Below are 12439 nucleotides of genomic sequence, written 5' to 3'. Positions count from 1 at the left end.
AGCAAATGCTTAACGAGGGCCATGGGGGGGAAAAAAAAAAAACATACGTGATTCTTTGAAACCGGAGCTGAATTGCGATAAACGCAAGCGCTCCGTGGACGGATGCTGTCCCCAGGGAGACCAGGAGAGAGGATACAAATAGAAAAATGTAATTCTCTAAAATAGCCCAGATTCCAGTCCCGTAGCCAGGCTGACCTCGGGCAGACTCAGGGGTACCTGAGTTCGCGGTATACGACGTTTGCTACACGATGGGCACCCAGAGGTCGAATCACTAAACGCTTCTACAAGCGCTTCTACAAGCACTGGGGCCCCCGAAGCGAGGTCAAAATGAAGACGGAATTGAAAGCCAGCAAACAATGGCATTTACCGAGCACTGCCTGGGTAATAATGACAACACGAGAAGCAGCGTGGCTCAGTGGAAAGAGCCCGGGCTTGGGAGTCAGAGGTCATGGGTTCGAATCCCGGCTCTGCCACGTCAGCTGTGTGACTGTGGGCGAGTCACTTCACTTCTCTGGGCCTCAGTGACCTCATCTGGAAAATGGGGATTAACTGTGAGCCTCACGGGGGACGACCCGATGACCCTGTATCTGCCCCAGCGCTTAGAACGGTGCTCTGCACATAGTAAGCGCTTAACAAATACCAACATCATTATTAATGAGGCGATCTGTTAGGCGCTTACTACGTGCCGAGCACCGTACTAAGCGCTGGGGAGAACAGAGCACAGCAGACACACCCCCTGGCTACAGTGAGCTTACAGTCTTGAGGGGGGAGCCCCCGATTTTTTCGGGGACCTCGGCCTGGAAGAGGAGAAGTCAAGGCAAAGGGAGGGGTGCGGGACGGATAAGAGATAGGCGGGAAATGTTCTGAGACGAGAAAGCGCCGGAAAGGAAGGCGCTGGGGCTGGGAGAGGGATCCAGCGCTTGGAGGAAAAACGGGAACAGGGCAAGGGAACACTGGAGAGGCGAAGTAGGAGGAGGAACGGTATTTAGGGAGCGGCTACCGGATGCCCTGCGCTCAGCACTTGGGAAGAACGAGGGACGCAGAAAGCATCCTCCCCGTCCACAGCAGCGTACTACACGCCGACGGGGGAGACGGACGTGGAAACGCTCACAGGCGGTGCTGGCAGGAGAAATGAGACCCAATGTTCAGGCAAGACTATCCACAAACACGAGCCTCGCCTCCGAGTCCCCAAGCTGACGGACAGATTTAGAAAGAAAACAGTTGGGGGACAGTCAACTGGCCCGCGCGCGCGCCCCATCCCCACCTCCCCCCCACCCCCCTCCCCAGTCGAGAAATCCCAACGGCTCCACGTTCCGGCAAGATCAGCACACGTGCCCTGCACCGAGGATAAAAACAACACGCACCAGCGTAAAACGGTCTGACTTGGCAGATGGCTGGGGGGGGGAAAAAAACAACGCCCCGGATCACACCGTCTCCGGTCGAGTTCAAAATGTCCCACCGTGCAATCAGGAGAGTCAGCCTGCCCCGCTCCCCAACCAAATTCTAGGTAGTGAGGGCGTGTCCCCGTAAACAAGACACGATCGCACGGCCGGTCAACACATTCTTGGGAAGGATGGCATCTAAACGCACTCCCGTTTCACTACATAACGGCGGCCTCCAAAGTAAGACCTTCGGCTCCACCTAGCCTTACGGAGCCGGCGGCGGCCGCGCGAAAACAAAACGACTCCCCGGTCGAGGGCCAATTTTCACACCCGCGATCGAGAGAAATCTTTGGGGGACTCGGAGAGTTACGAGCGTCCGTGTGCAACAAACCGCCTCGCCGCAGACAGAAAACCAAACACCAGAAGGTTGTTCATCGATTTAAAAAGCTGTTGTCCTTGTAAAAAAAAAAATCACTCAGTACGACACCAGCTTCCAGACTGACGAGTGTAACGGTCAGGGGTGTTCTCTGTTTGGCTTGCAGCGATCACATCCCCGGGGGGACAGCTTGAAAATGGATTTAAAAACTCAAACCAGAAGTGATTTCTGTTGAAATTGCCGCCTTTGAAATAAATCATAAAGAGTCGGGCCCCGGGCCGCGACGGGGCAATACACTCTAGCAAAGAGGGGGCAGGTTTTACCTGCCGTTTCCTACGGCTTTTGTAAGGGAATCTGGGGAGGGGGGGTTTGCTTTTTTGGGTCCGTCTTTAAATGAAGCAGCTCCTGTTCCCCAAATAAGCACCCAGAAGATCAAAGTCCAGCTCGCCGAGCCTTCCGAATACCAGCAGAGACCAGCCCCCAGAACTCGATCGGAACGCCCAATTTAGAGGTGAGAGTTACAGGGTAAAATCCTGAGTCACGCCGTGCTTCCTCCGGCCAACTTTTGGTAAACACCATCCAAGGGACTGATTCACCGGTGAGTTTCCTCACCCGTACCCTAGTAGGGGGCCGACGTCACGCCGAGAGGCGCCCCGACGATAAACAAACCCCGGGATGAGTAAGGTAAACGAGTAAGACGGACACGCTCTTTCTGGGCGTGCAAAGTTTGTTCGGGGCCGGGGAGGAGGCAAAACAAGTTGACTTGGGCACAGAAAAGGTGCCCTCCCAACAAAAAACGCCGTCTTCCCCCCACCTTCTGAGTCCTCCCGGGCTCCCGCCGGCTTTTTAAAGGCAACCCGGCGCGAAAAGCCGACACGCCGGTAATCGTTTCCGGACCAGAGACCGGCGGCTGTATTTCGGGTTCCCGAAAGCTCTCGGGGCAGCTGCTCGCTGAAACGGTTGGTCGGTCATTTTTGAAACGCCCGAGAGGCTGGCCGGGCGTAACGACCCCGGCCCGTTACTCGGCCAGAAGACGTCACGCCAACCGCCCCGTGCGCTCGCTCCCTGCGACGTCTCCCAAAGTAGACCCGGGGGGCTCCGGGGCCCGGGGGGGGGGGGGGTGGTGGGGGAGAGGATGTTTGACCTTAGCCCTTACCTCCGCCCCCACCAAGGAGAGGAGCGGCCGAAATTTTGATTCGAAAGGCTCGTCCTGCCCATCCCGGCGGCCCCGGCGCCGCCTCCGGCCTCCAGCCCTCCGGGGTCCGGCCGAGGGAAATCGGCCCCCTTCCCCAAAAGTTAGGTGCGGCGCTAATCCCACTCCGAACCCCGTCGTATCGGAGGCCTCCCCGGAAGAGGGGACCAAATTTTCTTCAAGTCCTACCCCGCAACTCTCGGGGGGGCCGGTGAAGAGGCAGCTCCTGGGCCCTGACAGGGAGGGGCCGGGGAGAGATCCAAAGGCTCGCAAGGAAGATTCGGGGAGAAGAGCGGGGGCTTTCCGAGGCTCTCCCTGCCTGTACTTTTATTTCGGCCCCCGCCACCCCGCCGGGTCGGAAGCTCCCGGGCAGCCGGGGTCGATCGACGGCGCTCGCTGCGTGTGGGCGCGACATCCGTCGACGGCATTTATCGAGTGCTTCCTGTGTGCGGAGCACTGGACTAAGCGCTTGGGAGACTACAACGATAACCAGGCGGATCTACTGAGTCCTCCCTGTGTGCGGAGCACTGGACTAAGCGCTTGGGAGACTACAGCGATAACCAGGCGGATCTACTGAGTCCTCCCTGTGTGCGGAGCACTGGACTAAGCGCTTGGGAGACTACAACGATAACCAGGTGGATCTACTGAGTCCTCCCTGTGTGCGGAGCACTGGACTAGACGCTTGGGAGACTACAACGATAACCAGGCGGATCTACTGAGTCCTCCCTGTGTGCGGAGCACTGGACTAAGCGCTTGGGAGACTACAACGATAACCAGGCGGATCTACTGAGTCCTCCCTGTGTGCGGAGCACTGGACTAGGCGCTTGGGAGACTACAACGATAACCAGGCGGATCTACTGAGTCCTCCCTGTGTGCGGAGCACTGGACTAGGCGCTTGGGAGACTACAATGATAACCAGGCGGATCTACTGAGTCCTCCCTGTGTGTGGAGCACTGGACTAAGCGCTTGGGAGACTACAACGATAACCAGGCGGATCTACTGAGTCCTCCCTGTGTGCGGAGCACTGGACTAAGCGCTTGGGAGACTACAACGATAACCAGGCGGATCTACTGAGTCCTCCCTGTGTGCGGAGCACTGGACTAAGCGCTTGGGAGACTACAATGATAACGAGTGGGATCTACCGAGTCCTCCCTGCGGGCACAGCCCTGGACTAAGCGCTCGGGCGAGTCCAACAGAGCAATAAACGGACCCCATCCCCACCCGGGACTAGCTTATAGATGGTGCTGAACAACTCTTCCGTACTTTCCCCAGTTCCCAGCACAGCGCTCTGCACACAGTAAGAGCGCGGGGACGGACAGAGGCCGGGTCTGGGGCCTCTCCCCACCCCACTTAGCCGGGGCTCAAGGATCCTACTGTGCTGCCCGAGTGCCCAGCCTTCATTCAATCGGATTTACTGAGCGCTGTGTGCGGAGCGCTGTTCTAAGCGCTGGGACAGTACCGTTCGGCAACCGAGAGAGACAATCCCTACCCCACAACGGGCAGCGCTCCGCGCCCAGTGAGAGCTCAAGCAGGGCCGGGGGCCGGGTCTGGGGGACGGACCCTTCCCGGGGTTGTCCCCCGGTCTCTCCCCACCCCATTTGGCCGGTGCTGAACGACCCTACTGTGCCGTCCCAAGCGTCCAGCACGGTGGTCCGCACAGAGTAAGAGCTCCGGGTGGGACGGGGGCCGGGTTTGGGGGCCTGGAGCCTCCCAGGCTCTCCCCACCCCGTCGATTGGACTGTGAGCCCATCAACGGGCAGGGATGGTCTCTATCTGTTGCCCAACTGTCCATTCCAAGCGCTTAGTCCAGTGCTCTGCACACAGTAAGCGCTCAATAAATACTCCTGAATGAATTTAGCTGGTGCCGAACGACTCTAAGGTGCTCTCCCAAGTGTCCAGCACGGTGCTCCACGCCCAGTAAGAGCTCAGGGATGGACAGAGGCCGGGTCAGGGACCTCGACCCTTTCCCGGGGTCGCCTCCCGGCCTCTCCCTACCCCAATCGGCCGGTCCTGAACGACCCTACTGTGCCGTCCCAAGTGTCCAGCACAGCGCTCCGCACACAGTAAGAGCTCAGGGATGGGCAGAGGCCGGGTCAGGGGCCTCGACCCTTCCCGGGGTCGGCTCCCGGTCCCTCCCCACCCCAATCAGCCGGTGCTAAACGCCTCAATTGTGCCGTCCCAAGTGTCCAGCACAACGCTCCGCACAGAGTATGAGCTCAGAGACGGACACAGGCCGGTCTCTCCCCCCCCCCCCCCGGCCCCCCCCATCGGCCGGGGCTCAACGACCCGATTGTGCCGTCCCGAGCGTGCCGCAGAGTGCTCCGCACACCGTGGGCGGGGCGGGGCGGGGCGGGGCGGGCTTACGTGGAGAGTTTCCGTGTCCAGAAGAGGCCTCCGGGCCACAGCTCGTGCAGCTGGACGGCGCGGCCCAGGTTGGCTTTGATGCGGGCGAGGAGGCGCTGGGCCTCGCCGTCCAGACGCGCCGCGTAGGGCAGCAGCCGGTTGTACACGATCTCCTTCTGGGGGGCCGGGACCCCGCCCGCCGCCGCCGCCGCCGCCGCCGCCGCCAACTCCATGTCCCGCTGCGGGGCTGCTTGGGGCGCTGCGCTCCGGCCCCACGGCCGCCCTGCCCTGGCCGGTCCTGCCCCCGCTCCCCGCTCCCCTCCCCCCGCCCCCTCCCGGCCCCGCCCCGTGCGCACGCGCGCTGGCGGCCCCGGGGTTCGTTGGCGGCCGAAGCCCCCCCCCCCCCCCGCCTCCCGCGCACGCGCGCGCGCCCTGCCCGTCCTGCCCGTCCTGCCGCCCGGCTGCCGGCCCGCCCGCTGACGCTGCAGCGCCAGGGTTCCGCCCGCCCCGAGCGCGTCACTTCCGGGGCGGGGCCTGGGGGCGGGGCCGCGGGGGGGAGGGGGCGGCGCTGCTCCCTCGGCGCTCGCTCGCGCCCCCTGGAGGCCGCCCCGCCTACCCCCATCCTCCCCGTGACAGGCCTCTGTCCTCCCTCCTCTGACCATCCTCCTCCCCCCGTCAGAGCCTTGTCCTCCTCCCTCCCTCAGAGCCCCGTCCTCCCTCCTGTGACCATCTTCCTTCCCCCCTCAGAGCACTGTCCTCCTCCTCCTCCTCCCCCTCAGAGCACTATCCCCCTCTTCTCCTCCTCCTCCTCCTCCTCCTCAGAGCACCATCATCCCCCCTTCTCTAGACCACCCTCCTCCCCCTCCTCAGACCAGTGTCCTCCCCCTCCTCCTCAGAGCACTGTCCTCCCTCCTCTGAACATCCTCCCCCTCAGAGCACTGTCCTCCGCCTCCACAGAACATCTTCCCCCTCCTCAGAGCCCTGTCCTCCCCCTCCTCAGAGCATCTTCCCTCTCCTCAGAGCCCTGTCCTCCCCCTCCTCTGAGCACTGTCCTCACTGTCCTCCCCATCCTCAGAGTAACATCTTCTCCCTCTTCAGACTACCGCCCCCCCCCAGCCTCCGAGCACCGTCTGCTCCGTCCGCCCCCTCCTCAGGGCAACATCCTCAGAGCACCGTCCTCCTCCTCCTCCTCCTCAGAGCAACATCTCCCCTTTCCTCAGAGGAACATCTCCCCCCACCTCAGAGCAACATCTCCCCTCTCCTCAGAGCACTTTCCCCCCTCCTCTGACCACCATCCTCCCCCTCCTCAGAGCACCATCCTCCCCCCCGAGCACTGTCCTCACTTTCCCCCTCGCCTCAGAGCAACATCCTCTGACCACTATCCTCCCCCTCCTCAGAGGACCATCTTCCCCCTCTCAGAGCACCGTCCTCCCCCTCCTCAGAGCACCGTCCTCCCCCTCCTCAGAGGACCCTCTTCCCCCTCCTCAGAGCACCGTCTTCATCCTCCTCACTGCACTTTCCTCCCCCTCCCCAGAGCGCTATCCACACCGTCCTCCCCATCCTCCGAGCGCCGTCTTCCCCATCCTCAGAGCACCATCCTCCCCATTCTCAGAGCACCGACCTTTCCGTCCTCAGAGTAGCATCCTCCCCATCCTCAGAGCACCATCCTCCCCATTCTCAGAGCACCGACCTTTCCGTCCTCAGAGTAGCATCCTCCCCATCCTCCGAGCACTGTCCTCCGAGCACTGTCCTCAGAGCACGTTCCACCCCATCCTCCCCCTCCCCAGACCACCTTCCCCACCATCCTCCCCACCATCCTCCCCATCCTCCAACCTCCGTCCTCCTCACCCTCCGAGCACCGTCCTCGCCGCTTTCCCTTAGTCCAGTGCTCTGCACCCAATAAGTACTCAATAAATCCCATCCATCGATGGATGGATCGATCTCGGAGACGCACCGTCTCTAGACTGTAAACTCGTTACGGGCGGGGAACGTGTCTGCCAACTCTGTCGTATCGTCGATATTGTTTTAGTCGGGTTGGACCCGGTCCATGCCCCACAGGGGGCTCGCAGTCTTAATTCCCATTTTACAGATGAGGGAACTGAGGTTCAGAGAGGTGAAGTGACTTGCCCGGGGCCAAACCACAGAAAAGGAGCAGAGCGGGGATTAGAACACGGGTCCCCTGACTCTCAGAGGTCCCCTGACTCTCAGACCCGCGCTCTCTCCATCAGGCCACGCCGCTTCTCGTCGTACTCTCCCGAGCATTTAGTTCAATGTTCCGCTCAAAGTAGACTCTAGACTGTAAGCTCGTTGTGGGCAGGCGATATATCTGTTTATCGTTATAGTGTGCTCTCCCAAGCGCTTAGTACAGCGTTCTGCCCCGGATAAATGCTCAATAAATAGGATCGGCTGACCGTAGGCACTCAATAAAAACCACTGAAGATGATGATGATGATAGTGTCCTTTTGAGGGAGTGCCCTTCTGATAGACCCCAGGGGAGACCCAGGCCCCTCTTCCCTGCCTAAAACCAAAATATCTGGCAGGGCGGAGGCGAGGGCATCTCCTTCATCTAACAGATTTTTCCCCGCCGCTCCCGGGCAATTTACCCTCGGAGTCTCTACCGCTTTTCTTTTCTCCCTTCCCCACCCCCTGCCTGCACTGACACAGAGGGCTGGTGAGTGGGTGAGACAACGTTGCCATTAGACAATAATTATCCTGTTCCTAGAAGCATTTAGGTTTCGCGATACACTGTTCTCATCAGCACATTAAACCCCCCCCCCACCAAAAAAAATTAGACACCCAGACCTTCATCCACCATCACAAATGCAAAAGCTCCGTAGGTCGTTCAAGAGGTTTTGATTGAGACGAAAGAATCGGGCCAGCGTCTGAGCAGGTGAAGCTACAGAGTTGGCAGCGCTGACTCGGAAACATTCCGGGTTCATACTTTGAAGGTAATATTTTCTTGTTGTTTTTCTTCGGATATCGCTGACGGTCCACAAGCAACAGAACTGGATTCGCGGCCTGCAAAAAGTAAGAGGCTCCAAGCATGGGTGACGAGAACCTTGTCACGAGGTATCTTGACGTTCATTTCCATCGTGTTTGAACCCTACTTCTATCCGTCTCCCCACTCCATTTTTTTTATAGTATATGTAAAGCGCTTACTATGTTCCAGGCACCGTACTAAGCCCTGGGGTAGATGCAAGATAATCTGGTCGGGCACGGTCCGTGTCCCACGTGGGGCTCGCCCTCTTTATCCCCATTTTACAGGTGCGGTAACTGAGGCACAGAGAAGTGACGTGACTTCCCCGAGGCCCCACGGCGGACACGTGGTGGAGCTGGGATTAGAACCCAGGGCCCTCTGGCTCCCAGACCCGTGCTCAATCCACTAGGTCATGCTACCCTCGTGCGATATGACTGTTACTCTTCTTATTTATTCATTCATTTATTTTTGAAAGGCTGAACATCGAGTGGAAGAAATGGAAGAAGGCAGGTTTTTTTAAAATGCTTTTGTTCGACGCTTACTATGTGACATGCGCTTTTCTGAGTGATGAGGTGGATACAAGTCCCTGTCCCACATGGGGCTCACCATCTAAATAGGAGGGAGAACGGGTGTTGAATCCCCATTTTACAGTTGAGGAAACTGAGGCCCAGAAAAGTCAGAAGACTTGCCCAAGGACACACAGCAGGCGAGTGGTGGAGCCGGGATTAGAACCCAGATCCTCTGGCTCCCAGACCCTTGCTTTAGCCATGGGTTAACTGCAAACTTAGAGCTCTCTCCACTTCAATCAATCGTATTTATTGATCACCTACTCTATGTGGGGCACTGTACTAAATTCTTGAGGGAATACGATAAGAGTGGAAGGTATATCTTTTTTACCTCTTTCCTAATCGTAGTATTTCGTAGACACAAACTATGTTCCAAACACTGGGTCTCATCGGATCATCGGATCAGACACAGCGCAATCTTTGGGCCCCGGAAGGTTCACGATCTAAGAGGGAGGGAGAGAGAGAGGTCTCTCGCGTGTTTTGTACCCCCATTTTATGGCTGAAGAAAGTAGTAGTAGTAGCGTGGCCTAATGCTGCTTCTCTGCCTGCCTCAGCCCCGTGTGCGGACAATGTTTTCCAAATTTGACTTCGTATTTTGGTCTTCTCAACGGAATATTTAGCCAGCCTCTAGGAACCCCTGGTATGTCTAGGGCAGGTGGGGTGAGAGGAGGGAGAAAAGGGGAAGAGAAAGAAATGGGACGTGTGACCACAGCCGTACACCACGGTCTCTAGACCGTAAGCTCGTTGTGGGCAGGGAACGTGTCTGTTATCATTCTGTACTCGCCCAAGTGCTTAGTACAGTACAACAAATACGAATGAATGAGTGAATGAACCACATCATCCGTATACAAAGGTGGACCCCCCTCTTTCCCTCCAGTGCTGACGTTTTTTTACTGCTGCAGAACCCGACAGACCGCCCGTTTTGACTTACTTTGCGATCCACTTTCTCGATTACATCACTCTAGGAAAGTGTACCTTCTGCAGTTGACACCCCGCCTCCCTCCTTCTCCGCGGTTCCGTTTCACAGCATCCCTTAAGCATTTTTTCCGTCTCCCTCCTTCCCGACCACTTTTAGTCACTTGGTTTCAACTAAACACGTAACAGCTCTTTGGGTCTCCCGCTATCATTCGATCTATCACAGACGATATAAAGGGAAGCAGCGTGGCCTAGTGGACAGAGCCCGGGCCTGGGAGTCAGAGGGACCTGGGTTCTAATCCCGGCTCCGCCATCTGTCTGCTGTGTGACCTCGGGCAAGTCACTTCACTTCTCTGCGCCTCGGTTCCCTCGTCTGGAAAATGGTGATTAAGAGCGTGAGCCCTGTGTGGGACAGGGACTGTGTCCAACCCGCCCAACTTGTATCTACCCCGGCCTGGCACAGAGTAAGTGCTTAACAAATACCATAAAAAAGTCCACTGAGTATAAAGTCCGTGTATTAGGTGGCAAATCTGGTTTATGATGTTATAGCTAATCCAGAACTGCTATGATAAAAACGTCCTTCGGGTTGTTTTTTTCTGCCTGCCCTATGAGATAGTTCCAGAACAAAGCCTACTCAAAAAGAAGTTTCAAGGATCTTTGTCATTTCAGAGATATATTTTTAGACGGTATTTTGGAATTTTTTCTCAAGTGGTCCTTCAGACTCCAGCTGTAGCATGAATTTTAAAGAATTACTCTGCTCCTCCCATTCCTCCCATTATTTCTTTTAGAATCGTCAGATGAACGTGTTCTCTCTTCAGATCTCCATTCGGCTTCTTTGACTACTAGCAAATTAGCAAATCGCCATCTCATTTCTTAACTGATCTCAAGTGCCATCAGTAAGTAGATTCTCTTATCCAATAGACTCCTTCCCCACGATTCTAACCTTCCGTGAGCTTGGCCCTTTTCTTCCTTTTATGATTCACTAGTCCCGAAAGGTATTTTCTTTAAGTTCTAAAATAATATCAATAACAATACTTGGGGTATTTTCAATTACACGTGATTTTTCAAGCACCGTCCTAAGCGCTGGGGTAGCTGCAAGATGATCAGGTCAGACACAGTCCCTGTCCCACCTGGGGTTCACGGGCCCCATTTTACCGACGAGGAAACTGAGGCACAAAGAAGTTGACTTCAGGCTGTAAGCTCCTTGCGGACAGAGACTGCCTACCCACTCTCTGGTATTAAACTCTCCCAAGTGCTTAAGCAGCGTATTAAATAAATACGATCGATTGATCGATAGATCGATCAAATGACTGGTTCCAGGGCACACAGCAGGGCCCGTGGAAGCTCGTCCTCTAGACTGGAAGCTCCTCGTGGGCAGGGAATGTGTCTGTTGATTGTCGAATCATACTCTCTCCAGGGCTTAGGACGGTAATCGCTGAATAAAAAAGACTGACTCTTTCCAATAGGTCACGCCGCTGTTCTCTAGTGAACGTGTAGTCCTTCATAAATATTGCTATTTAATTAGTATTCGATCTTGGCTTCAGGACTGTCTGTAGAAGTTTGTATCTTTTGTACCTTTTGAGCTTTTCCAGACTAATTTTGGGGGAGACACAGACTTCAGGACGGGAACTGGACCGGAGCGGAGCCAAGGGAAATGAAAAAAGAAAGAGAGAGAGAGAAAGACAGAGACAGAGAGTGAGAGAAATGAGAGAGAGCGATCACATACCCAATTTGGAGAAAACATCACTAAAATGAATTCCATTTTCCCTGTTGGTTTTTAATTTTCCATCCCTGTGCTGACTCAAGTGTTCAACCTTTTCTTCCTCCATCCCTACTTCCCTCCCGCTTTTAGAAAATCCTTCTGGTTGTTGACAGTCCAAGGTTTTCAAGCTGCTGACCTAAATCTTTCTTCCAGGCCATTCTCACTAAGAGACCCAAGCCAGAAAACAGGTTCTGCTTATTGTGACACCGATGCCCTTGAAACAGACTTCTTGCACAAGCCTCCATGTTATTTTTGCCAAGTTGACCGATGAATCCTGGGCTGGATGCCTCTCCGGGCTGATCTAGAGACAGAGTGAGACGCAGTATGACCTACTGGAGCGAGCCCAAGCCTGGGACCTGGGAGCTGAGATCAGACGGGGACACTGATCCGTGGATACGAGAAGCGGCGTGGCTCAGTGGAAAGAGCCCGGGCTTGGGAGTCAGAGGTCATGGGTTCTAATCTCGGCTCCGCCACGTGTCAGCAGTGTGACTTTGGGCACGTCGCTTCGCTTCTCTGTGTCTCGGTGACCTTAGCGGAAAGAGGCCGGGCTTGGGAGGCAGAGGTCGTGGGTTCTAATCCCGGCTCCGTCACTGATCAACTGTGTGACTCTGGGCAAGTCACTTTACCTCTCCGTGCCTCAGTTACCTCATCTGTAAAATGGGGACTAAGACTGTGAGCCCCACGTCGGGCACCCTCATGACCTCGTATCTACTCCAGCGCTTAGAACAGTCCTCGGCACATAGGAAGCGCTTAACAAATGCCATCATTATTATTCTTCTCGTTATTACTAAAATGGGGATTAAGACTGTGAGCCCTATGTGGGACAACCTGATTATCCTGTATCCACCCCTCCCCCACCCCCAGCTACTGCTTAGAACAGTGCTTGGCACAGAGTAAGGACTTAATAAATACCATTGTTATTTATT

At 56.2% G+C, this 12439-nt stretch overlaps 1 protein-coding gene and 1 long non-coding RNA gene across 4 annotated transcripts in view; one reads left to right on the top strand and one right to left on the bottom strand.

Annotated features, from left to right (window-relative positions):
- Nucleotides 1-5500, bottom strand: part of PSME4 (proteasome activator subunit 4) — a 96323-nt gene extending 90823 nt beyond the window's left edge. The window contains exon 1 of one of the 2 annotated variants that reach the window (XM_029071624.2): nucleotides 5315-5500. The gene's annotated coding sequence lies outside the window, so the exon portion shown is untranslated. Of the gene's footprint in view, nucleotides 1-47; nucleotides 235-5314 lie in introns of those variants that run through there. The other variant, XM_039913146.1, reaches the window with a different exon arrangement.
- A 2531-nt stretch (nucleotides 5501-8031) lies between these two features.
- LOC114814181 lies at nucleotides 8032-11955 on the top strand. Of its 2 annotated transcripts, none has more exons than XR_003761931.2 (3): nucleotides 8032-8362; nucleotides 10540-10647; nucleotides 11667-11955. It is a non-coding gene; the product is annotated as an uncharacterized LOC114814181 (long non-coding RNA). The 2 variants fall into 2 exon arrangements; XR_003761932.2 differs by having other exon boundaries at nucleotides 11335-11955.
- Nucleotides 11956-12439: the final 484 nt, after the last annotated feature.

This window comes from Ornithorhynchus anatinus, chromosome 9 (genome assembly GCF_004115215.2).
Source record: "Ornithorhynchus anatinus isolate Pmale09 chromosome 9, mOrnAna1.pri.v4, whole genome shotgun sequence".
Taxonomy (NCBI): Eukaryota; Metazoa; Chordata; class Mammalia; order Monotremata; family Ornithorhynchidae; genus Ornithorhynchus; species Ornithorhynchus anatinus.
Note: the sequence above shows the minus strand (reverse complement) of the source record. Positions and strands in the feature narration are given on the sequence as shown.